Here is a 23,119-nt window from a genome sequence, read left to right as displayed (position 1 = left end):
TGTTCTGTGTGAGATATTTCATGAGATGAATATGAACACACTTCTCCATAATTTTAGCTAGTGGTGACAAAATAGCTATGGGCCTGTAGTTAGACAGTTCAGTGGAACTGCCCCCTTATGAAGAGGTATGACACGTGAGATTTTCCGTATGGCGGGGATGGAGGGTTCTGATATGGATCGGTTGATTAGAATTGAGATGGGGTATGCAATTGTATCTGCAGCCTTTTGTAGGTAGTCAGCTGGGAGAAGGTCAGCAGCCAGAGTGGTGTGTCTTAGTTTCCTAAGTAGGGCCTTAATGAGTTGAGTGGACACTGGTTGGAAGCTAAAGGATGTATTGGTATAGGTATTGGCAGTATTTGGATTAGAGCCAGTGGGAGTGAGCTGGCTAGCCAAAGATTGGATAGTTTCGGTGAAGAAGGTGTTTGTCAAAGGAAAAAACAACTTCAAAAAGATCAATACACGGTAGGTTCAGGTTAAGGCACTTTAATTCTTGCAGCAAGGAGACAAAAATGTGCTAATACAGAGTTTGTCTAACTAGAATCAGGAAGTGAAGCCATTCTTATACATTTCTTACAAGACATTGCCTACTAAGCTGACGTAACATATCACAAGTTCTTACAATATTATTTCATAGCAGCTGTTTGTCCATGATTTTCTGCTGACACTATCAAGTTTATGAAAAAACTTCCTAAGAAAAACAACTTGGCCTTGGAGACCACCGGTTAGATACAACTTCTCACTATGTGATGTTACCATTCAAGGTACTATGGCTAATTCGAGCACAAAGCAAGTACAGATTATAGTTCATTTCTTCAAGCAGTCTTTGTTTAACTGTATCTATCTTTTTCTGCAGCTGTGCATGTTCTCATAACACGAACAGAGCTGATTGTTCAAGTTCAATAACGTTATAGAAAACAGTATTGTTCTATTCATTATTTTCCTGACCTAGCAGATAATCACCTGCTTCTCAGTAAATTTCCAAAAGGCATAAACATGAATTTTGCTTGTGCTAGCAAATACTAGGTCAGAGAGCATCTTGCAGTTTCAGAAAGCATCTCGTAGTTTCATACAAAACTAAGCTGTACATAAAATAGAATGAAATGTGTTAACCCTTTTAGCTTCTAATAAGCACTAAACACATACATTAATACATATTTTCCTGACATTTCCCCCCCCGTTAATACTTTGTATTATATTTTCAAAAGCATAAACAGTTTGCTTCTTCTCCTAACCTCTTCCATTCAAAATTTGCAGTTAAGAGAGTCATTCAGTTTAACCTTATGAAAGTGTTTCATTTTTCAACAGTTCTTCAAATTCAGTACTTTGATACAAAGTTTCAGAAACTGACATGTCTATAAAATCTTTAATTAATCTTTTCATGCAGGGAATACCACAACAAACACACACTCCTAATAGGCATAATCCCACACAAATGGCAATCAGGATGTTCATTAGGATGGTACCCCACCCCCCAAACAAATTCTGGAAAAAATCCGTCAGTGGGTTTGGGCCTGGTTTGGTCATGGCCGACACCTGCTGAATTACCTCAAGGTAGTCGTCTATCTCATGCTGGTTGTCAGGAATATACGAACAGCACATCTCTTTTATTAAAGCGCAAGTACCGCCTTTCACCGCTAGGGTGAAGTCGAGAGCCATGCGGTTTTGAAGCACCACAGTTCTCATAGCGTTCAGTTCATCAGTTACTAATTCGAGAGCAGAAAAAGTTGCATTGCTCATTACTTCGAGAAGTTTGGACAGTTTTCTCAGCTCCCAAATCTATTTTACTGTGCCATATGCAGGAGCTATACCTGCCCACGATATAATACTGTCACTCAAGTCCATGTGTGTCAGTTTATCTTTGTTTTTTATGGAGTTATGGTTTCTCCAGCCTGCTTCGATTCGTCCCACTGGATTCTCAGGTTTCTTGATTGGATTTCCAGGTTTCTTGGTGACCTCTCTGATGTTTCGAATTCTTCCTTGAGGCAAAACTGCAGTGTGTCGTATGGCCGGAACCAGGTAACCCAAAAAACAACTGCCGGACCAATTCTCAGGTAACCATTTGTATGCTTTTTTCCCACACACAAAATAACAATCCTCTACTTTAGTATTAATATATACTTGCCCTGCATGAAACATTTTTCTATCAATGATAGTTGATTAAAAAGAACAGGATTATGTTGTACTTCATTAACTGTTTTGTGCATTGATTCAAGAAATGAGTCATAGTTTGTATCACAAATAGGACCTGCATTATTAACTTTGGTATAACATTTGTAAGGAACAGTCACATTACAATTGCTCCAACCCACCTGAACAGTATCATTTTTGTAAAAACACACAAGTCCCTTTTGTGTAACAGGCAGGTACAATGCTATTTTGTCTTGTGATTTTACAATCATAGTATCAAAAATCAAATTTTCCCAGGTCTCATTGACCCCTAAGGGGACAGCAGTCATTAATAATCCCCCGTAAGCTGTTGGTATAGCTGTACAAACCCAACAATTTGAAACATTAAAAGTTTCAGCATACACATGTTTGATTGCTTGGTAAGTGTTAAAGTTTGGATGCCAGTCTATGAGTAACGCATCACGTTTACTCAGTTCAGCTCGTGTGGCTGGAAAAAGGAAAGGCCACAGCAAAAAGATCATTGTTATCAGTATAGTTAACAGAATGATCATGCAATACTTCTGAGGTTGTTCTGCATTCTTATTTGCTCCATATCTGGTCATTTTGTTCTTGTTGTGTAACAGTAACAAGTTTTTTGTCCAGTTCAAAGTTTTTAACCAGTTTACAGTGTGTCAGATGAATCCAGGACGCTCGCTCTGCGATTTTGACTGCAGTGGGTGTTGACAGTAACACTTGGTATGGCCCTTCCCACTTTGGTGATGTCCAATTCTTCTTCTTTATGGTTTTCACCCAGACCCACGTGCCTGGGACTACTGCTGCTTCCGATGGTCTGGTTTGTTCTTTATCTGAAACAGAATTTAACTGCAAAAGTTGTTTATTACTTAAAAGTCGTCTCATATATTCTGTGAGTGAACTGTCGGCCTCCTGGTCTGCAGGCATGAGAGGTTTCCACTGAGGTATATAATATGCCCTCCCAAATAATTTTTCAAAAGGAGTTAACCCCTTTGCATTTGGAACAGTTCTCATGCTCAACAGTGCCAGAGGCAGGCAGTACACCCATTTTTTTGTGTCTCACTAATTAACTTCCTAAGTTTACTTTTCAAAACCCCATTATGTCTCTCTACTAGTCCTGCAGATTGTGGATGATATGCACAATGGTTTTTCAAAGAAATTCCGAAATATCGGCTCAACTGTTGTATCGTTTGATTTACAAAGTGTGTGCCATTGTCACTGTAGATCTTTTCCGGCATGCCAAATCTAGGAATAATTTCCCTAACAAGAATTTTTGCAACAGTAGCTGCATCTGGATTTTTGGTCGGAAAAGCTTCCACCCATTTGGAAAACATATCTATAATGACAAGACAATACTTCTTATTTTCACATTTGTTCAGTTCTATGAAATCTATATAGATAGTATGGAATGGGTACGGTGGTGCAGGGAAACTCCCTTGCTTAGGCTTCAACGCCCCTTGTGCATAATGCTTATTACAAACATGACATGCCGCACAAAAATTTTTAGTGTAGTTTATAAATCCATATGTTGTGAACACTCGATTCACTAACTGTACCATCCCCCCTGTTGAGACATGGCACTGCCCATGGCTCAACAAAGCTGCATATCTAAACAAATTAGACGGCAAAATTGGTTTTCCTTCTTTGGAGATGTACAGCCCTTTCTCAAGAATTGCTCCTCGTTTTATCCATTTCTGTTTTTCTACTTTCATAGTAAGTGTCTGCATTGTTTTCAACATTTCGAAATCTAAAATCTCAGAAGGTTGTAATTCCTCACTCAAAAGAACTATTTCTGAAGCTGAAGCTGCCTGCTTTTCAGCTGTATCAGCTCTCGCATTACCTTTTGAAATCCTATCCTGTTGCTTGGTATGAGCTACGCATTTACAAATAGCTACTTTCTGAGGTAACTGAATAGATTCTAACAAATCTAAAATAAACTGCCCATGATTAAGCGGTTTGTCAGTAGATGTTATCATTCCTCTATTCTTTCACTGTTGCGCAAAAACATGTACAGTAGAAAAAGTGTACTGGCTATCAGTAAAAATGTTTACACATTTACCCTTTGCCAAGGTACATGCCCATGTCAAGGCAATCAATTCTGCTGCTTGTGCAGATAAGTTGTGTGGTAAAGACTTTGCTTCTAAAATATCAGTATCAGAAACTACTGCATACCCTACCAGGTTCTGCCCTGTAGGACCCCTTCTGCACGAGCCATCCACATAATATGTCACCTCGGCATCATCCAAGGGAACATCCGTTAGATCTTTTCTAGGCAGTGTCTTTTGCTCAATCTCCTGCAGTCAGCTGTGTGGTGTGCCGTTCGCAGGGGTTGGGAGCAAGGTAGACGGATTCAAAGTTGTACATCGTTCAACTGTCATATGAGGTTGGCTCAAAAGTATAGTCATACAGGAAAGATGTCTAGCAGGGGAAAGATATGCTACTTTTTCTTGCAGTAAAATAAGCACGACTGCATGGGGCACTCTCAATGTGAGAGGATGGAACAACACTACTGAGGCTGAAGCCTGTACTGCCATTGCAGCTGCGACTACTGCTTGTACACAGTGGGGCAGGGATCATGCCACTGGGTCCAGCTGTGATGAATAGTAAGCTATGGGGTGTTGTTTGTCCCCATGTTGCTGTGTTAACACTGATGTCATATAACCTTGCTTACAATCTACAGTTTGAAAAAAGTGCTTATGATAGTTTGGTAACCCTAAAACTAATAAGGATGCTATCAATTGTTTTAGTTTGCAGAAAGCTGATTCTGCTTCTGGTGTCCATTGTAATAAATCTTGTGCTGCCATAGGCTTCTTGTATATCAAGTTGGTCAGTGGAGCAGACTCCAAGGCATAGTTTGGAATCCAACTCTGACAGAAATTAGTCGTACCCAGGAAGGACATCATTTCCTTCTTGGTAGTTGGTTTGGGTGTTTGTAAAATTGCTATTTTCCTATCTTCATCTAATGTTCTGCCTTCTTTGGATATTACATATCCCAGGTATTTAACCTGCTTTTTCCAAAGCTGCAGCTTGTTCTTGTTTACTTTATGTCCTTGAGTGGCTAAAAAATGTAATAATGCTACGGTATCTTCTCTGCATTCTTGCCGGGTGGGGGCTGCCAGCAGGATGTCGTCTACATAAAGTAAAATCTGACTGCCTCTCGGTGGGGTAAATCCCGCCAAGTTGCTTGCCATCTCTTGTGAGAATATTGTTGGACTTTCACAATATTCCTGTGGTAGTCGCGTGTATGTATACCTTTTCCCCTGAAATGTGAATGCAAACCAATGTTGGCTGTCAGGGTGTATCGGTATCGAAAATAACTCATTGCTAATATCTACCACAGAAAAATACTTCTGTTGAGGCTTCAAATCATTCAATAGGGTGTGTGGATCTGGCACCGTAGGTGCTCTAGGTTTATTGTGTCATTTACAGCTTGTAAATCTTGGACCATACGCCATTCTCCGTTTGCTTTCCTGACAGGAAATAAGGGTGGGTTACATGGTGAATTGGGAGATTCTACCAGTACTCCTTCCTTAAGTAAGGCTGCTATTATAGGTTTGATTCCTACTTCTGCATCTTTCCTTAAGGGATACTGTCTCTTCTGTGGTCTAAATGCTGATTTTGGCGTGATAGTAACTGGTCCTGCTGTACGAATGAGTCCTACATCTGATTTCCCTGTTGACCAGAGAGTTTCTGGTATGCTCCATAAGGCATTCTCATCTTCTTCTAGTAAGAGTGCTAATCAGCTGTCCTTGCTAGACTGCAAGTGTACAGCTGGGTGTGTCTGTGTTATCCAATTTAACTTCTGCTTCTGTACTCCCTGTTCTGACAGTTCTAACTCCGTCTGTTTTTCCCACTTTGTGACTTTTTCTCCTAGGTCTGCCCATTTCACATTCTTGTCCTTAGTCAAACTAACATGTGGTAATCGATTAGATTTATAAAGTGCAAAGAATTCCTGGGGCAATGAACAGCTAACTACACTGTTCCCTTCTGTGTCCCAGTACAGATTACGTAATACTAATCTGTTTGCATGGTTTCTAAACAGTTCTTGCTCATATTCCTTATCAGGTCCTGGTGTGCTACAATAATACAGAGTACAGTGCAACAAATGCTGTTTATCAGTGTCAAGGGAGGGGAACTTACTGATGGCTACGTTCATCAGCTCTTCGGTTACTGCCCCTGGACCAGTTGTGATCAAGTCCTGGCTGTACCAATAAAATGTTTCGCTCTGGTCGCACTACAAAATTATCCATTTGTCACTGTGCTTCCATACCCTGCATAGTTGGGACTACTGCTATGCCACATATCTGCATAAGATCTCTGCCCAAAAGGTTTACTGGGCATTTTGCAGAAACAACAATTTTGCTTTTCTGGGTTATCACTGAAACGGGGTCAGTTATTGCTATGTTATGGGAAAGTGGCTCCCGATACAGCTGTCCATTAGCTGCTTTCACTAATATGTAATCGAGTGATTCTGAATTTTCTGGTAGTTTGGAAGGATGTATCAGGGTCCGCGATGCACCTGAGTCACATAGAAATTTAACTTCCCTCCCCCCTACCAGAAGTGTAACTTCCGGTTTCGTATCTACTAAGTAGAGCTCTAGGCTCAATAATGCTAAATCTAAAATTTCACTTTCTTCACTATCTGCGATTTCCTGCACTTCCTCTATTTCTTCTGTCACATCCTCTACTCCCTCTGTCACACTTGCATTTGTCTTTTCTTGGTTATTCCTTTCTAGTGATTCTTGACTATCATATAGTCAGTCCTCACCATCTTTATCTTCCATGGCTACCTTCTTGTTTTGCTTGCAATCCCTTGCTAAATGTCCCTTTTTTCCGCACTTAAAACACTCACATAGGTTCATAGGTTCATACTAGGCTATCTGCCCTGGGGCATTTATAAGCCTAGCCCGATTGTGTTTGGCTTACGCCACCCCTTGATTTGAGTATACTGTGCCCTTTTTAAAGTTTAGTTTACTGTGCCTCTGTCTAATAGTGACACGGAAGTAATCCCCGGGACAAACCTATGATCCCCCATCCACTCATCAAGATTCTTCTTGAAGAGAGTCAGTGAGGTGCTCTGCCTAACATGAATTGGAATTCTATTCCAGAGCGAAGGGAGCCTCTGGGTTATGAATCTGTCCCTCCAGCATGTTCTATTTATTTCTGTGCTGAGGTTCAAGTCCCTCGAGCGCGTGGCTCTAAGGGATTTAGATTTACTGAGATGGAGCATGTCCATTAATTCTGGGTTGGACATAGCTTTATATGTCAGGCATAGATCGCCTCAAAGTAGGCGGTATGCAACTGAGTAGAGCTGGAGTTTTTTTAACCGAGCAACATATGGCATCTGTTTGAGTCCCTTGATCCTCCTGGTGAGGTACTTTTGGGGTCTTTCTAATTGCTGCAGGTGTCGGGTAAGGTACATCCCAAAGGGGGCATTGTATTCTATGATGGACCTGATGAGGGATGAATAAAGGGGCACGATTACCTCTCTTGATCTAGATGTGAATTCTTTCATGATGAGGTGGGCTATGTAGAAGGTCCTTCTAAACCCTTTGGCAATGTGGTTGTCAAAGGAGAGACTGCTATCGACTTGGGTCCCCAGATCCCTAATTACTTTCTATGTACTTAATGGGTTACCACCTATGTGGTAATTTGTGGGCACATTGTTTTTGCCAAAGGGTATGACTATACACTTTTTGGCATTTAGCTTTAGACCATGGCTCTGGGACCAGTTATCCGTCTCTGCAAGACCTTTTTGAAGGATGTTTGTGTCAGCTGGAGAGTCGATTATGGCGCCCAGTTTGCAGTCATCTGCGAACTTGGTGAGCCATAGTCCTCCCACATTGGCCTGTACCTCAGAAAAGTAAATAATGAACAAGAGGGGTCCCAGGACAGAACCTTGTGGGACGCCACTTGTGACTGGTTTTGAGTCTGACATGGCTCCAGCAACTCTGACTCTGTAGGTTTTGTCTTTGAGCCAGTTTGTGACCCATCTTGTGACATAGGGGTTTATATTTAGGCTGGATAGCTTATCTATGATGCCCGAGTGGGGTATTGTGTCAAATGCCTTTGCGAGGTCCAGATAGGCTGTGTGGACTACCTTCCCTTCATCTATGGCCTTGGTGACTGTTTCGAAGAAGTTGACCAGGTTCAAAAGGCAGGATCTGCCCTTGACGAAGCCAAATTGGGTAGGATCTAGTGTCTGTAGGTCCCCAATGTCTTTGTTTATGAGTTCCATGATGATCCTCTCCATAGCCCTGCAGACTAGGCTAGTCAGGCTTATGGGGCAATAGTTTCCAGGGTCCGCAGAGGCTCCACCTTTGTGGAGTGGGACCACTGTTGCTGTACGCCATTCTTTGGGCACATATCCTGTAGTGAGGCTGAGACTGTACAGCAGTTTTACTAGAGGGATTAGTTCTTCTTGGAGTTCATGTAGGACACAACCCGGGAAGCCATCTGGTCCCATGGAAGCAGTGTTTTTTGCTTTGGAGAGGGCGGCCTTCACTTGAGCATCAGAGATGTTTGGGAGGCTGCACTCTGCCGGGATAGATACTTGCTCTTTTGGGGGGGGGGGTGGAGAAGTTTGCACTGAAGCTGTCTGCCAGGATATTGGCGATGTCTGTGGGTTCAGTGTATTTTTTGTCGCTTAGAATCAACTCAGAACAAGTCTGGGAGTTGCATCCCAGGTTCCTAACATAACTGAAAAAAGCCTTATGATTGTCTTTAGTGTCCTGTGCAATTTTTCTCTCGAAGCTGGCCTTGGAGGATTTTATGAGGGATCGTAATTTTTGCTAGTACTGATCAGAGATGCCTTCCCTTTTAGGGATTTTGCTCTATCATGTAGTAGCTTCCTCTTCTGTTGTACAGTTTATTTATGGCTGGGTTCCACCAGACTGGATGCCTGCCTTTGGATGATTGGGTCTTGATTTTGTTTGGGATAGCATGATCCATGCATTCCTGGAGATGTCCGTAGAATGCGTTTATATAGGATTCTGCAGTTTGGGCCGTAGTTTCCACTGGCCCTGGGGCCTTGAAGGATTCCACTTCGGTTTTGAGAAGTGTGAAGTTCGCTTTGAGAAGTTTTTCACTGTGGTTTTCTGGGCTGGGGTGGGGTCAGGATGTGGATATCCAGTGAAATTAATTTATGGTCTGATCTTACCAATGAGGGATATACTTCTGGTATGGAGCATAGAGTCCCCATGTTGGTAATGATCAGGTCTAGTATGTTTTCCCTCTTGTGGGAGTGGTGACTAGTTGTTCCATAGCATTTGAGTTTATAAATTCCAGGAACCTTTGGGCTAAGGTGCTGGGGCTTGAGTAATGCTCCCAGTCTATGTTTGGGTAGTTGAAGTCACCCAATATAATGGTGTTCGGAGAGATCTTCATGTTCTCCAATGTTTTCAGGAAAGCCGAGTGGGATTCCTGACTTTGAGAGGGTGGTCTGTAGGATGCTATAAACTGAAAAGCAGTCTTGCCCACTGTCAGTTGCACATGGATGGTCTCCGATACTTTGTGCAATGCCACTAACCTGGAGGTGTGGATATCCTTGATAAATATGGAAACTCCCTCCTTTTGTGGTTCGGTCCGGGTTTTGGGGCGAAAAGCATGATATGAGGTATAACCTGGTAGTGCTGGGGTGCTCTCTGGAGCCTTGAACCAGGTTTCTGTCACTGCACAGATATCGATGTTCTCCATACTGAGGAGAGCTTCGAGTGCATGCATCTTGAGGTTAAGACTTCTGGCGTTAGCAGCATTACCCTTAGTTTCTTGTTCCTTGTGCTGTCTATGGAGGTGGGTTTGACTTTTGAGCCTTGCCTAAAAAAGGCACTATGGGGGTAGCAAGAGCCTTTGCCAACATCCAAAAGCCCAGGGGTGACAGGTGCAAGCCAACCCTAGCGAAGCAACGTGGCTTGTCGAGCATGTCATCCCAGGCTGACAGACACTGGATCCCTTTTGAATGACACCAAAATTTTAGCCAGTTGTTAAAATCGATCATTTTGTCTTTATACTGTGGCATCATTCTAGGTGAGGGTAAGATGCTGCTCAAGGTCAGGGTCATACTGGCCTGGGCTACATGATCAGAGAGCTCCTCTATGTCTCTTTTCATGTAGTCGAGGGAGGTACGTCTCAGGTCATTCACGCCAGCATGTACAATGACTGAGTCATATTTGTATTTGCTTTGGAGTGACCTGAGTGCTTGCGTTATGTGGCGGATCCTAGCGCTCGACAGGCAGCTCACTGTGACCTTCTCTTTATTCAGCCTGGTGAGCGGGACATCAGTATGTCTGACAATAGAGTCACCTATTACAAGAGTATTAGGTGTGTTATTCAGCCTTAAGGGCTGTGACTGCTTGGCACACTGACTTTGTGTGCTATGTGTTGTACGTGTTTTGTTTTGGGGTAGCGTTGCTTGGTTGTCTGCTTTGGAGGTCTCTGTTGCTTAGGCAGATTTTTATTTAGAGCCTCCGAGTATGTTTTTGTGTTTTTATGTGTTTGGTTCGCTGTTGTGGTGGGACTATGTGATACTGGAATTGTGTTGTGTGAGGTTACCTTCTCCTCCTGACTGGTTACACCAGTTTTGAGATGAGAGAGTTCAGCCTCCAGTTTGGCTATATGGTTGCATCTCTCACACATATTTGAACCTGTTTGGAGGAGGAGAGGGTTGTCCGTGTACATGAGACAGTTGTAACATTGCCTCAAAATTCCCAGATTCACCAGATGGACTGGAGAGGAAACCATTGACTGAACTTTGGACATGCTAAAGTAATATAGGGAATTCTCTTCAAACTCCTCTGATCACTTATCAGATTGTTTGTTTCCCTGGGCATTTTTCTTGCCATTTTTCCTGGACTGTACTACATAAACTTCTGCTCCATCTTCTACAGAAAATACTTGGGCTTGCTTTTTCTTTTTACTGTTAAAATGCCTTTCAGCATGTCTAGCATATTCAAGTAGTGACTGTAATCTACTTGTACGATGATCTACCATGTGCTTTGTAATAAAGCTGCTTATAGGCAAAATACTGCCTTTTAAAAATGCATTCTTTAGCTGCTGCTCATACGGGGAATCATGTGTTTGATCTTCAGGTATCTGCATTCCACAATGGTTATTAAAACACTCTAATAATCTAGCATAAAATCTGTCAACAGTTTCACCTTCTTGTTGGATGCATTGATTAATGCAAGTCCAGTCTGCCCTAGGCTTCCATTTCTCAGAGATTCAGTCCGTAAGACCTTTTACTCTGTTATCCAGCTCTGCGTCACTATGTGGGAGTGGCTTGTGTTCTGCGTCACGGGGATTCCAGTTGCCACTGATCATGTGCCAATCTGGACATACGATTTGTCTAACTACTTTTTCTACTTCTTCTCCATTTAAATGATAACTTAACCTCATGCCCTGTAAGTCTTCTAAGAATTTTCTAAAATTAACTTTTGGATGGGGAATTCCCTCTGTGGCTTTCCGGATGTCTTCCGGTGTCCATGGTCTATATACCAGGAGAGTTGGGTCCTGCCCTTCCTGTCCTGCTTGAGGATTTGGTACTTCTATGAGCAGACATATCTCTTCTTCACTCATAGCTCATGAATTTTTGTTCATTTGATATAACTCAATATCCCCTCTTAAGTTACGTATTTGAGACCTAGTCTCGACGGGATCTCTGATAAACGGTCTTGGCTTCGCGGGGACAGCCGGGTATAGCGGAGGTGGACCAGCTTGTCCACTCACTTCATATTCTGTTAAGGGAAGCGGAGGGGGCGGAGGGGCTGATGCTATTACCAAATTATTGTCCTCTTTATCTAGAAACATTGCTTTTGAATTATTACTCTTTTGTTCCCTACGGTTTGCTTCCTCAATCCACCTGTGTGCCTGAGGAATGCCTAATTGATGTTGCTTTTTTACCTGACCTTTTGCGTCAGTTTTAAGCTGTTTGACAAGTTTAATAAGTGAGGATTTTTCTAATTTGCCATCAAATTCATATTTATTAACCCATTTTGTATAGTACCTAACATCGTCGGCATGCTGTAATTGCATATATTTTGCATCTTCAGTTAATGGCGGATCTTGGGATCTTTTTGTGCACTTATTTCCCATATTGTTCTAACTGTTAAAATGTTACATAACCCTGCTTATTTTTACGTGGTACCACGATTTCTCTTTTTCACAGTTTATCTAGAATAACTGCCTACCTATTCTGTTTCCCTGATCTATGACAAGATTGCAGTCTTCCTGTCCCTGACTTGTACACAAACAAATCTCCTGACAGATGATACAAATCAAGTCTCTGATCTAAAACAGAAAAAAGGTAAATTCCTCCCTACCCGAGCCTCCATGATTGATCGTCTGGTTCGAGGAAAAACCGTTAACTCGTCCTCCAGTCGCAGATCAGAACAGTGGCTGGCCTCTTTTGAACGACAATTCAGTTGGAGGTCTTTCAGAGCAGAAGAACCGATGTGGTTTCTTCTCTGTACGGTTTCATGCCACCTGGCCCATCTGACCTGAGGCGAAGTGAGAGTTTCCGGTCCGAAGGACCAATCTGTCAAAGGAAAAAACAACTTCAAAAAGATCAATACATGGCAGGTTCAGGTTAAGGCACTTTAATTCTTGCAGCAAGGAGACAAAAACGTGCTAATACAGAGTTTGTCTAACTAGAATCAGGAAGTGAAGCCATTCTTATACATTTCTTACAAGACATTGCCTACTAAGCTGACGTAACATATCACAAGTTCTTACAATATTATTTCATAGCAGCAGTTTGTCCATGATTTTCTGCTGACACTATCAAGTTCATGAAAAAACTTCCTAAGAAAAACAACTTGGCCTTGGAGACCACCGGTTAGATACAACTTCTCACTTTGTGATGTTACCATTCAAGGTACTATGGCTAATTTGAGCACAAAGCAAGTACAGATTATAGTTCATTTCTTCAAGCAGTCTTTGTTTAACTGTATCTATCTTTTTCTGCAGCTGTGCATGTTCTCATAACACGAACAGAGCTGATTGTTCAAGTTCAATAACGTTATAGAAAACAGTATTGTTCTATTCATTATTTTCCTGACCTAGCAGATAATCACCTGCTTCTCAGTAAATTTCTAAAAGGCATAAACATGAATTTTGCTTGGGCTAGCAAATACTAGGTCAGAGAGCATCTTGCAGTTTTAGAAAGCATCTCGTAGTTTCATACAAAACTAAGCTGTACATAAAATAGAATGAAATGTGTTAACCCTTTTTGCTTCTAATAAGCACTAAACACATACATTAATACATATTTTCCTGACAGTGTTAAAGAAGTTAGCAATATCCTCTAGTGATTTTTGTTTGGTGGCAGAGGGGGGTGGGGTGGTGGTTTGGCCTGGGTGGAGGAGTGTATGTATTCCTGCCCTGAATTTTTTGTGGTTTATTTTGGTGTACTTGCTGTAGGTTATGGTAGTAATTCTTTTTATCTACAGTTATAGATTTTTTGACATCATTTCTTAGTTGTCTAAATTTCAGTTGGTCAGGTAGGGCTTTGGTTGTGCAGTAGATGGCCCATGCTTCATTCCTGAGTGTGATTTTGGATGTTGTATCTTTAGTTATCCAAGGTGCAGCATTGACCTTGGTTCTAACAGTACATGTAGGAGCATGATAATTGAGTACAGTGAGGAATTTGGTGTTAAAGTAAGTGACAGCTTCATCTAGGAGGAGATATTTTAGGGCTGACCAGTTACATACCTTTAGTTCATTGTTAAACTTATTGAGATCAATGTTTTTGTTGCTTCTTATAGTTTTATAGATTGGTTGGTAGCAGAAGCTAAATTTAAGTTCGAGTATATAGGTGAGGCAATGATCACTTAGATCGTCAGGTAGGCTGCCTGATGTATAGAGATGTGGGGAGTTGTTGACTAGTATCCAATCCAGGCTACTGTCTTTATTTTGTGATTTACTTGACCTAGTGAGTGAGGATATGGTTTGGGTAAACCCATGAAGGTTTATATGAGTTGTGGGGATTTAGAGGAGCAGTTGTTGCTCTACAAGAAATGGATAGCTATGGTTCTTTCCTACACACTTCCTGCCTTCCACTATCTTTTCCCCCCTGCTTGCACCCCATTTAACTTCTTTCCTATCTCCCCATTTTTCTTTTCTTTATATTTTTTAGCATAATGCTGTGAAGCACTCCGCGTCATGTCACTAAGCTTCGCTAAGCTCAGCTAAATAGAGCTATATTGATTATATGTGTCCTTAAAATTCTGTTACACATGTACAAAATAAACACCTCTCCCATGTTTTCAAACACAAGACCATCACACCTGCAGACTAGTGGATTAATTTGCCACACCACGCAACTCTTACCTAAAATAAGTGGTGTAACAAAACACAGCAATTGCCAGTTACAGTCATTATGTTGTTTCTGTGTAGCTGAGCACTGGCAAACTTAAATAAAATTTAATGGAAGACATGGGAGTGTTCTTGGGACTCTGGTGCAATAGTATACCACTACAAAGCCAAAGACATAATAATGGATGTAAGTGAGGCCTCTGATAGCAGGTATATGTGCCCTTTTATTAGCAACATGTAGAAAAACACCTGCTAAGGCATTAATGGCAAAATACATGTGCAGAAATACATCCATATAAAGCCTTGCACATAATGATGGATGTAGAACATGATTGTCACAGCCTGTAGGTGTGCACATATGTCTTGCAAATACCCCTGCTGCAGCAGTGACTCAGTAGCTCAGTCTGTTAAATGCCTCATAAACAATACACTTTTGCCACATGCAGTCCTGGGTTCAAATTCAGTGGTGTGTAGCACTGAATTTTCAGTTTTATAAAGCCAGCAATTAATGACTGAGTCATGCACTCTTTATCTACACAATGCATGTCAACTGACTGCATTTAACTGATGGAAGTCAGAGGCCTGCAGGTAGGAAGACACTTCACGTATCTCTATAGCAAATGTATATGTGCATAAATTGTCACGTCATGCAGTAATATGCAATTACAGAGAATGTCAACTGAGGTACTGCAGATGAGGGCCACTAATATCAGAGTGCACCACACAATCCTTTCAGAGTCACAGTGCAGATTACCACAGCTGAACAACGAACATACACATTTGAAGTCCCTGCTTATAACAAGGACTGCCCTCATACATGCTGCAAATTACTACCAGACTGTAATACAAGGCCTGGCACATGACCAAATGGTGGACATATTCACACACACACACACACACACACACACACACACACACACACACCATCTTGCTCAAGGACGTGACAAACATGTTGCCTAGTACTCTGTTATTGATACTGTTGCCTAACATACTTACCTTAAACACATGCCTTCATTGGAGTGTGGAGGGTACTCTCACTCTGGGCCTGGCTGTACAACAAGGCTGACACAGGTCACACATTTACTCCTACAACTTGTTGTCCTCCAAAGTCTTCACACTCTCTGCCTATGTCTATTACCTGCAGCAGTAGCTGCAGCCTGTAGTACACCCATCTCTATGTAAAGGTGTCTGCTGCAGACCTACCATCTGCGATGATGTAGTCTCCTCACCCCAGTAATGTCCAACACAATGTGTCAGAAAGCGGCTCTAACCTACATGAAGGCCTTATATATTCTACAGTGGTTGCATGTCATTGGCTGATGATAGTGCAAATCAGCTGTGATGGCTGCAATTAGCATTTCAGAACCACAGATTTATTTAGAGGTAATCAGCTGCTGCTGGGAAGCATGTTTAAAAGGCAAGCAGCTGGCTATGGAGAAGCATTCTGTATGAGGCCTTCCTCACACAGAATACACCATTGTAACAACTATACTATCACCGCATATTAACAGAGGAGTACTACACTGCATCAGGTATGTAAATGTTTTTGTGTACAACAGCTTGTAGATGAGTGAATAGACTTACAGAGAATAGTGATAACAGCAATCATCCTGTCTTAGACCTGTGATAATGACGTGTTAGTGACGTCCTGCTGTCTTACACCAACACAGGATGTACAAAACATCAAGGGTGCATTGTCTTTTGTAATTGTGGCACACTCGTCAGATTGGATTGTCCCTTTATAGTGGTTGTAACAGCACACTGCTATTCATGTGGCATTGCTTGTATGACATATTTTTGAGGGGTTGCCCATAGGGACACACCACAGTAAATCTGAGTCTTTGGTGTATGACAATACAGCAGTAGCTGTCATGGCACATATGGGAATACCTGACTATTGCTACTATCTCAGTTGTATCCACACACTTTGTTTGCATACTGTGGAGTATGACATGTGTGATCAAGCAGTGGTTAATGCCAGCCATTTTGGCCTTGTTGTATCTGTACATAGTGTATGTCCACATATGTGATCTTGTAATGTGCTCCCCTTTTGTTGTCTTTCAGGAATTATGTACCGTAGATGCCATGCACCCTTCTCAGATGCAGAGAATAAAATTATACTGCAAGCACTAAGGCAACATCATCGCATCCTATTATTCAGGGGGAGACAAAGCAGGTAACAGCAGGGCAGATCTTGTCTGTGATGTGAATGTCACGGGCCAGCAGGGCAGGACATATGAGCAGGTTCAACACTGGGCAACAGACATGATAAATGCTGCATGATGAAGGGCAGCAGATGTAGCCAGGGATCGTACTGTCACTGGTGGAGGGCCTGCAGCAAAACAACCACTCTTGGCTACTAAGGAATTCCTGGCATACCAAGGCACATACAACATCTCCCAGGCATCCATCACACTATACATCATGGATGTGGGTGCCACAGTTTCCACAGCTGAGGAGTGTTCAGGTAAGCTTACTGTGATCAGCATTGTAATACTGTAGCAGTCAGTGTGTCAGACTGTAGATACTTTTATGTGTGAGTCAGGTCTTTGTTCATTGCGAGGGTTTAACCTCAGTTATACACTCATACTCAGATTGTGACCAATATGACAAGTAACACAGTAGCTACTGTAAATGTGAGATATACAGTCATATTACCTTGTGCTACAAAATATGCGGTGGCACTGACATTACCCCACCCTCAACTTTTCACAGGTCCATCAGGTATTGCCCAAGGCTGTGGTACTGCTCCTGGTAAGCATGACACTTGTTTTGTTAAGGAACAATTATTTTCTAGGAAGGTTAAGTGCCAGAATGATGCCCTCTGTAAACATAACTATGTGTGTAAATAGCGTAGGATGTTTTTACATTCCAGTCTGGAACCGGTACCTAAGGTGTCTAGAAGGGGTAGTCACTGGAGTGTAGTTCAACAAACAGATAAATTTGGCAGTTACAGTTAAGAGCAGATAAGGCACCTGGTTTAAATAAGGCAAAGAATCTAAAATGTCTTTTAAAATACAACAGGTTGAAGGTAAATACATTCGGCAGTGAAATGTGTATTTCCATATATTTGTTGAGAGTTGTACTGGGTTTTTATGTGTTGTTTTTTTTTTCAAGTATAGTGTTACTGATTAATTAAAAGGTAAATATTAGTGGTCATGCTTTACTTGATTTACTTCACATGATTCTTATAAAGGTCTTGATTTGAATTTGTATTTTGTTCTGAGGAAGTGTTTTGTGGATAAAACAGGAGAAGAAAGTTGTTTGATCGCTAATCCAGTTGTGGGTCTTCATATGAGTCTTGGAGGCCTTTCATACATAATCGTGCAGGCATTAATGTACTGCTTTTTTCTTTCTTATTGCAAGTGATCATGGGGGTTGGTGTGTGTCCCCTACACAACCCGATATCAGTGTCTCTTTGGACTCTGATGATGAAGGTGGCCACGGTGAGGCACAGGTGGGGGTGTCGGGGGATGAATTTGTCCCAGAGGTAGACATCCGTCTTCTGCCCCCATTGTCACCGTACATAGTCTGCATGCCTACACATACCCCATCGACAGTGACCACAGATATTGGACAGTCAGAGGGCGGGGACATTGAACAGGAAAGTGTGGCAACTATGCTTCCAATGAGTGCAGACTGCTGTCCATCCACCACCTGTTGCAAGTGTCACATCATGGGTAACTCTGTGCATAGTTTGGGCCATTATAGAGAGACATGCACATTCTGAATGGAACACCAGATGTATGCTTAGGATGCAGCACTGTGACCGCCTCCACCGTATTGGGGACACCCTGGATTAGTTTAGTGATGCAATGGACATACAGTGGGCTGAGACAGTGTCTGTCTTGGACTGCACACTGTCTGTGCTGGAATGTGTGGTTGGAGTTAAGTGTTGGACCCGTGGACGTAGGTCAGCAACCCCATCAGCTGAGAGTCCACATGGCCAAGCACACTCACGATCCCATAGTGGCAGTGTATCCAGTGCTACAGAAGGAAGTATGCTGTCCACACCATGACATGGCAGGGCATAGGCTCATGGTCCTGGGCAGTCCTGTGGGGGACATGGTCTCAGAAGACAGCAGTCACCGTCAGGTACTAGCACCGCTTCTGACCTTGGGCATGGAGGGGCCAGTGAAACTCCTGGCAGAGCCAGTTCCCATGTTCGGGACTGGAGATGGTGAACTGTCAACTCTACCATGTACAGTCCAAAGCTGTCCAACATACACACACATGTAGGGCTAGCCCTGAGCTTGACTGTGTACACGCACACACTCACACACCAGTGTCAGAAGCAGGTCACCTACAGACACACACAGCACCTCTCCATGGTCCATCTTATATGCTCCCTTCCTGACTCACACACATATTGTCTACCTTTTGGCCAGCCTAGGCCTTCTGCACCCCCACACAACACACTGTGCAAGTGATGATACCTGTGCCACATCCCTGTCATCCTCATCATTGATGCAGGGAAAAGAAGCTATTTGTCTGATGCACAGCATGACTATATTAGTTAACATGTACTTGTGTAATCCAGTGTTGGGTCCCCATCCCACGTGTAGTGGTTACCAACAGATACCGAATGCTGGCATTTGTCATGAGTACACCACATACATTTGTGTACCTTATGTTGTAAAATGTTGTATTGGCTGTATAGTTACACAATGATAGGTATGTCACAGGCCTGTTTATGTTTCAGTTACAGGAGTCTGCTTGAATAACCTATGGATACGTAGTGGAAGTAGAGCAGCACAGGATGGCATATCAGCACAGCACTAATATGTCATCAGCAAGGTACAGCACTTTAATGCATGGCTCCATAGGTTCATATGTGTAGAACAGGCTAACAAGGAGACTGGTGACATTCAGCATACTCATGCATCCCTTATCTGTGAAAAGGTCTGCTACCCTTAATAAGTGTCAACAGGGTTTTGGGAACTAACACATCTACAAGCTGTGCTGATGGAGATGACCCATCTACATATATACTGTGTCCAGTACCAACAGTTGTCCAACAACAGTTATGATTGTCATGTTCTGCTTCCCAGTGTGTAACCTGCACATGATGTGTGTCACAGCAGATGTGTGTTTTACATGCATGGGGGGGGGCTGTTTCATGTAGGGTGTACTGCCTGTGTTACATACCTGCCTCACCATCATGTACTATGCATACCACACTGATGTTGGTGTGTAAAACAGGTGAGACATGTGTTAGCCCTGTCATGGATATGTGGGAAGTACACAGTGGGAACCGACACCTCCCTGTATGAAGCCATACACATCCCCTACAAAGCATTTTGGAGACAGACTACACATGTACTGTCATGACATGGACTCCATAGGACATATCATCTACACTGTGTATTGGTGAACCATGTCACCTGTGTGGCTGCTACAGTTGTATGATATGCCTGTGTAATGACATGGCAAGGGTTCCATTGCATACAATGATAGGTGTGATGACTGCCACATTCAGTATACCAGTGACAGCCTGGGATGTACATCCCAAACCTGTTGGTATTGGTTGCATTCCGACCAGTGACAGTCGAAGGCTACATTACTCTCTGTGTCCATAACTCTATGTGTAATGGCTCAATTGTGTGCAGTGTGCAGACACTACAATATTTTGCAGAGGTGGATGAATTATCACAGGATAGTATTGTGCAGTCATAGGTTCATAGGTGTGTACTAGGCTAATGGCCCTGGAGCCTTTACAAACCTAGCCCATAGGATTACCCTGGCATCATGCCACCTGACCTTAGTTCCCAGTGCCTCTGTCGAGTAAAGCCACTGGAGTGATCCCTGGGGTGAATTTTCTAAGCCACTGGAGTGATCCCTGGGGTGAATTTTCCATTTCCCATCCACTCATCAAGATTTCTCTTGAAGAGGGCCAGTGAGGTGCTCTGCTTGATATTTATGGGAAGTCTATTCCATAGCATGGGCAGTCTCTGGGTTATGAACCTGTCCCTTTGGCATTTAGTCATTGTCAGTGGCTCAGACAACAACTGAATGTGTCTAAGGCTATCCTGGATAACTGTTGGTTCTGTTTGGGATTTTGTGACAGCTCCTGATATGCACTCACCTGCTAATGTACGCAGTCAGAGGTCAGTGACAGTGACTGTGACTGCAGAGTGGGAATAGCTAGAAGGGTGCACCAATAATGAACTACACTGGTGACTGGCATCATTGCAGCATAGGTCTCCTACTCCTATGTTCCCTGAGTATGACTGTGCCTATCCACCAGCTGATATAAAACTCTGTACATGACATGCACAGATTCCAGAATGGCCTGCTGGCCTAATATTGTCATACACATTGTCAGGCCATGGTTGATGGAGTGAGACTTATGTCCAACATTCATTGCATAGTGTAACAGTCAATGGGCTCCACCGGTTATAGTCCGTAGGCATGATCTGGCCTTCAGCAAAGGTAACAGTGTTTGGTCCAGTGTCAGTAGGTGTATGACAGTGGTAGTGTTCATATCCATGCTAACCCCTGTCATGGCATTTCAAGTGACAGGACTTGGAGATCTGGGGACACTGCTTTGCACTACATGCTAGCTATCCTCTGTGCATGTAAGTATTGCAGTTATTGCCAGTATGTTGCAGGAAGAGAGTCATGCATGGCGTCTGTACAGAGCACAGACAAACACATTAGGGAAGTGTAATATGTACACATTGTGTTGTTTAGTCATGCTGTGACTCACTTGCCCAAAGGATGGTCCAGGCCCTTACCTGCAATGCCCTGGAGTAGTGCTGTGACATCCCCACATGGGAAACCAATTTACTGCATCATGTGTTTACCAATATGGGTGACCACTGCATTCCCCCCCAATGTGAGGTCCTACCTGGTGGGATCTGGCCACAGATCATGTTCTTTGGAATTACCAGCATGTACCCCACCCTTGCAGACAGTACAGACATACATGTGAAGAAAACCACGTATGACCTCCTGTGGGATGGTTGACATAGTATGACTACACATCCCACTGCAGATGGGGCAGGCAGGTATGCAGAGTTCTACACCCATGTACTATGTCAGCAGCATTACAACTGCATGAATTTGGCTGTATGGGGCAGGTGGGACACAGGCTCATCATGGCTCATCACATCTGAGTGGTGGACAACTGCCATTAGCAGGCTGTGCAATAACAGGTTGACATTGCTGTGTGACAGTTGGGGTGAGGGTGCCCCCCCCAACATGTAGACACAATCTCCTCAGCTAAATGAAGCACATAGTGTTGTTGTGATGTCGTGTAGACACGGTAAGCGACAACATTAGCCACCCACACAAAGCAGAACCACAACACACAGTGTAGTAAACTCAAAGGACAGTCCCAGAATGTTTCTGACCTCAGACATCATGATGGCACATATGATGGGTTTGTACTCATACCTACCTGTACACCAACACAGTCTGCGTCAACTACACTCCCTTGTCCCACCACATGTGACACATGGCATTCCTACAACCTACAACCTGTCCCATAACTCCCATATGTACAGAACAGTTTGTAACTGGCCTGTCAATGGACGATACACGGCATCTAATGCCACATGTGATCTCACAAGGATTATTAACACCATTGATAGGTTGTATAGAATAGAGAAGTACAGATAAGTCCCAGCAATGAAAGGGGGATGGTGGGAGGGTAACCTGGATTGCAACAGTGAATACACTCGAACATCTACATGTATGGTAGGTACACAACTGTACTATGTTCATTGTGTTTCACTGTTGCAGTCATTACACTTGGGTTGAATCCCAAAGCTGAGGTTGGGTGGCTGGGCCTAAATAGAATTAGGAGTGGCTATGAGACCCTGCAGAACTGCAGTGTCAAAGCCTGCTCTGGATTTAGAGTAAAGAGGTAAGTGGTAGTGCTTGGTAAAAGTGTGCACTGAAGACCAGGTTGCAGCCTCCAAAATGTCCTTGGTTGGTACACCTCTGAGGAAGGCTGCTGAAGTGGCTGCTGCTCTGGTAGAATGTGGCCTAATGCCCTTAGGCATTGATTTGCCATGTTGTGAATAGCAGAAATGAATGCAGTGGCCTATCCAATTTGAAATAGTCTTCTTTGAAATAGCTTTTCCTTGCGATCCTGCAGCATATGCCACTAAGAGTTGCTCAGTCTTTCTGAAATCTTTAGTTTTGTCCAAGTAAAAGCGTAGCTGTCTGTGTATGTCCAAAGAATGCATAAGTCTCTCCCCCTTATTCTGCGGGTTTGGATAAAAGGTAGGCAAATTAATGGTTTGGTTAAGAGACTCACTGGCCATTACCTTAGGCATAAATGTTGGGTTTGTCCTTAGAGAAACCCTGTCTGGATGGAAAATAATAAAAGGTTCCACAGCCATTAGTGCCTGTAACTCTGAGACTCTTCTTGCTGAAGTTATTGCTAGGAGAAGAGCTGTTTTCCATGATAAGTATTTTATCTCAGCTGTATTGGCTGGCTCAAAAGGAGGCAGTGTGAGTTTTTCCAAGATAAAATTGAGGTCCCATGCCGGTATTGGAGCTCTCCATGGAGGTCTTATGTTTTTGGCCCCTCTGAGATACTGCCTTAGCAGTGAATGAGAAAAAATAGGTGGGTCCATATTGTAATGAGCTGAAATGGCAGAGGCATGGATCTTAATTGATGAAAAGGATAGGCCTTTGTCCAGCATCTCAGTTAGGTATT

General features: G+C 42.9%; 1 protein-coding gene across 1 annotated transcript in view; it reads right to left on the bottom strand.

Moving 5' to 3' along the window:
* The window catches only part of FAM187B (family with sequence similarity 187 member B), a 288,809-nt gene that overhangs the window by 99,745 nt on the left and 165,945 nt on the right, over positions 1 to 23,119 (bottom strand). The gene's annotated exons all lie outside the window — the stretch shown is intronic.

This window comes from Protopterus annectens, chromosome 8.part0, assembly GCF_019279795.1.
Source record: "Protopterus annectens isolate FY-2018-M chromosome 8.part0, PAN1.0, whole genome shotgun sequence".
NCBI classification, from domain to species: domain Eukaryota; kingdom Metazoa; phylum Chordata; order Ceratodontiformes; family Protopteridae; genus Protopterus; species Protopterus annectens.
The sequence above is the reverse complement of the archived record's forward strand: the minus strand, read 5'-3'. Positions and strand labels throughout refer to the sequence as shown.